Source organism: Capra hircus, chromosome 17, assembly GCF_001704415.2.
Source record: "Capra hircus breed San Clemente chromosome 17, ASM170441v1, whole genome shotgun sequence".
NCBI classification, from domain to species: domain Eukaryota; kingdom Metazoa; phylum Chordata; class Mammalia; order Artiodactyla; family Bovidae; genus Capra; species Capra hircus.
This window is the reverse complement of record NC_030824.1, coordinates 66344433-66349063: the sequence shown is the minus strand read 5'-3', so window position 1 is coordinate 66349063 and position 4631 is coordinate 66344433. Positions and strand designations below refer to the sequence as shown.

The 4631-nt window shown below is 43.7% G+C and overlaps 1 pseudogene; it reads left to right on the top strand.

Annotated features, from left to right (window-relative positions):
• On the top strand, positions 382-4374 carry LOC106503009 (annotated as a pseudogene).

The following is a 4631-nucleotide window of genomic DNA, read 5'->3' as shown; positions in this document are numbered from 1 at the left end:
TTAAACACTTCAGTGTGAACAAGGCTCCCATATAACCATAGTCACCAAAGTCAGGAATTTTACTATTGGTAAAGTGCATGCATGCTAAGTCCCTTCAGGACTCTTTGTGACCCTATGACCTGTAGGGATTCTCCAGGCAAGAATACTGGAGTGGCTTGCCCTGCCCTCCTCCAGGGGATCTTCCTGACCCAGGGATCGAACCCGCATCTGTTACATCTCCTGCATTGGCCAGTGTGTTCTTTACCAGGAGGGCCATCTGGGAAGGGCTACTGGTACAGCACTATTATCTAATCTATAGTTCGTGTTCCAGTTTTACCAACTGCCTCAGTAATGTGTTTCCCAGTCCAAGATTCAATCAGAATCATATATTTATTTGTAACATCTCAGATAACCATTTTTAAAGGGAGTATTTGTCCAAAAAAAAAAAAAGAAAGAAAAATCCAAATGAAACAGAAATCAGATTATCTGCATATCCATTCAGCTTACTGCCACTTCCTCCTCTTTACTAATCCACAAACCTGCCACTCTCCTGCGTCAAGCTCAACTCTAGACCTCTGCTTTCTGCCACCTTTCCCTGTTGCTACAACAGTGGGCATGACTGTCCTGGCTGAAGCTCTCAAGAATATCAGCAACGCTGAAAAGAGAGGCAATTGCCAGGCGCTTCTCAGGCCGCACTCCAAAGTCACCCTCAGGTTTCCACCTGTGATGGTGAAGCACGGCTCATTTCGGTTCAGTCGCGCAGTCGTGTCCGACTCTTTGCGGCCCCAAGGACTACAGTACGCCAGGCCTCCCTGTTCACTCCTGGAGCTTGCTCAAACTCATGTCCATCCAGTCGGTGATACCATTCCAACCATCTCACCCTCTGTCGTCCCCTTCTTCTCCTCCCTTCAATCCCGCCCAGCATCAGGGTCTTTTCTAAGGAGTCAGTTCTTTGCATCAGGTGGCCAAAGTATTGCAGTTTCAGCTTCACCATCAGTCCTTCCAATGAACACCCAGGACTGATCTCCTTTAGGATTGACTGGTTTGATCTTCTAGCTGTCCAAGGGACTCTCAAGAGTCGTTTCCAATACCACACTTTAAAAGCAGCAATTCTTTGGTGCTCAGCTTTATTTATAGTCCAGCTCTCACATCCATACATGACTACTAGAAAAACCAGAGCTTTGACTACACGCACCTGTGTCAGTAATGTCTCTGCTTTTAAATATGCTGTCTAGGTTGGTCATAGCTTTTCTTCCAAGGAGCAAGCATCTTTTAATTTCATGGCTGCAGTCACCATCTGCAGTGATTTTGGAGCAAAAAAAAAAAAAAAAGTCTCTCACTGTTTCCATTGTTTCCGTATCTATTTGCCATGAAGTGACGATGCCATAATCTTACTTTTCTGAATGTTGAGTTTTAAGCTAACTTTTTCACTCTCCTCTTTCACTTTCAACAAGAGGCTCTGTAGTTCTTTACTTTCTGCCATATGGGTGGTGTCATCTGCATATCTGAGGTTATTGATATTTCTCCCAACAATATCCAGCTTGATTCCAGCTTGCGCTTCTTCCAGCCCAGCATTTCTCATGATGTACTCTGCATATAAGTTAAATAAGCAGGGTGACAATGTATAGCCTTGATGCACTCCTTTCCCGATTTGGAATCAGTCTGTTGTTTCATGTCCAGTTCTAACTGTTGCTTTTTGACCTGCATACAGATTTCTCAGGAGGCAGGTCAGGTGGTCTGGTATTCCCATCTCTTTCAGAATTTTCCACAGTTTCTTGTGATCCACACAGTCAAGGCTTTGGCATAGTCAATAAAGCAGAAATTGATGTTTTTTTGGAACTCTCTTGCTTTTTCGATGATTCAGCAGATGTTGGCAATTTGCTCTCTGGTTCTTCTGCCTTTTCTAAATCCAGCTTGAACATCTGGAAGTTCATGGTTCACGTACTGTTGAAGCCTGGCTTGGAGAATTTTGAGCATTACTTTGCTAGTGTGTGAGATGAGTGCAATTGTGCAGTAATTTAAACATTCTTTGGGACTGGAATGAAAACTGACCTTTTCCAGTCCTGTGGCCACTGCTGAATTTTCCAAATTTGCTGGCATATTGAGTGCAGCACTTTCACAGCATCACCTTTTAGGATCTGAAATAGCTCAACTGGAATGCCATCACCTTCACTAGCTTTGTTCGTGGTGGTGCTTCCTAACTCCCACTTGACTTCACACTCCAGGATATCTGGCTCTAATCCAGTGTTCACACCACTGAAGTTATCACACCACTGTGGTTATCTGGGTCATAAAGATCTTTTTTGTATAGTTCTTCTGTGTATTCTTGCCATCTCTTCTTAATATCTTCTGCTTCTGTTAGATCCATACCATTTCTGTCCTTTATCGAGCTCATCGTTGCATGAAATGTTCCCTTGGAATCTCTAATCTTCTTGAAGGGATCTCTAGTCTTTCCCATTCTGTTGTTTTCCTCTATTTCTTTGCACTGATCACTGAGGAAGGCTTTCTTATCTCTCCTTGCTATTCTTTGGAACTCTGCATTCAGATGCTTGTATCTTTCCTTTCCTCCTTTGCCTTCAGCTTCTCTTATTTTCTCAGCTATTTGTAAGGCCTCCTCAGACAACTATTTTGCCTTTTTGCATTTCTTTTTCTTGGGGATGGTCTTGATCTCTGTCTCCTGTACAATGTCATGAACCTCCATCCATAGTTCTTCAGGCACTCTGTCTATCAGATCTAATCCCTTGAATCTATTTCTCACTTTCACTGTATAATCATAAGGGATTTGATTTAGGTCATACCTGAATGGTCTAGCGGTTTTCCCTCCTTTCTTCAATTTAAGTCTGAATTTGGCAATAAGGAGCTCATGATCTGAGCCACAGTCAGCTCCCAGTCTTGTTTTTGCTGACTTTATAGAGATTCTCCATCTTCAGCCACAAAGAATATAATCAATCTGATTTCAATATTGACCATTGGTGATGTCCATGTGTAGAGTTATATCTTGCGTTGTTGGAAGAGGGTGTCTGCTATGACCAGTGTGTTCTCTTGCCAAAACTCTGTTAGCCTTTGCCCTGCTTCATTCTGTATTCCAAGGCCAAATTTGCCTGTTACTCCAGGTATCTCTTGACTTCGTACTTTTGCATTGCAGTCCCCTATGATGGAAAGGACATCTCTTTTGGGTGTTAGTTCTAGAAGGTCTTGTAGGTCTTCATAGAACTGTTCAACTTCAGCTTCTTCAGCATTACTGGTTGGGGCATAGACTTGGATTACTGTGATATTGAATGGTTTGTCTTGGAAACAAACAGAGATCATTCTGTCATTTTTGAGACTGCACCCAAGTACTCCATTTCAGACTCTTCTGTTGATTATGAGGGCTACTCCATTTCTTTAAGGGATTCTTGCCCACAGTAGTAGAAATAATGGTCATCTAAGTTAAATTCGCCCATTCCAGTCCATTTTAGTTCACTGATTCCTAAAATGTCAATGTTCTGTTTGACCACTTCCAATTTACGCTGAATCATGGACCTATTGTTCCTGGTTCCTATGTAATATGGTTCTTTACAACATTGGACTTTCTTTCTACCACCTGCTGCTGCTGCGAAGTCACATCAGTCGTGTCCGACTCTGTGCGACCCCATAGACAGCAGCCCGCCAGGCTCCGCCGTCCCTGGGATTCTCCAGGCAAGAACACTGGAGTGGGTTGCCATTTCCTTCTCCAATGCATGAAAGTGAAAAGTGAAAGTGAAGTAGCTCAGTCGTGTCCAACTCTTCAAGATCCCATGGACTTCAGCCTACCAGGCTCCTCCGTCCATGGGATTTTCCAGGCAAGAGTACTGGAGTGGGGGTGCCATTGCCTTCTCCGTCTTCTCTCACCTGTCACATCCAAAACTGGGCATTGTTTTTGCTTTGGCTCCATCTCTTCATTCTTTCTGGAGTTATTTCTCCACAGATCTCCAGTAGTATACTGGGCACCTACTGACCTGGGGAGATCATCTTTCAGTGTCCTATCTTTTTGCCTTTTCATACTGTTTATGGGGTTCTCACGGTAAGAATACTGAAATGGTTTGCCATTCCCTTCTCCAGTGGACCATGTTTTATCAGAACTCTCCACCATGTTTCTGAGAACTCTCAGAAGCATGGTAATATTGGCTAATTTGAAATCATTGATGATCACAGGGCTGGGAAAATTGCTGTGAATCTCATAGCAGGCTAAGTAAGTGTGGAATGGTCAGCCCCAGATTTGATGTGCACCTCAAAGATCCAGGAAAATGGCCAAAGAACCTTCTCCCATCCCATCAGTTTGGTTTTATTGTACTGACAACCTCAACTGACATCATGGACCATGAAGAAGCAAGATGAAAACACACAGGAGGGAAAATCCTTAGATTCTCTTTCTAGGGACGTGATGCATCCAAAGAAAATGACTCAGAGGACAAAAAAATGTTATAGATCCCTGAATACAGCAGCACCCACTCACCCCCACCTCATCCCAGTGTGATTCCCTAGACCTACCCACATCTTCTTCCCCCATTATTCCCATCCTGCTTCCAGGAGTTCTGCCCGTCCAGGTCACAGTGAGGCCATGGTAACTGCAGTGTTAGAAATTCTCACAGACGGAGTGTCGAGAGAGGAGGTCACCCCATCACGCACACTGT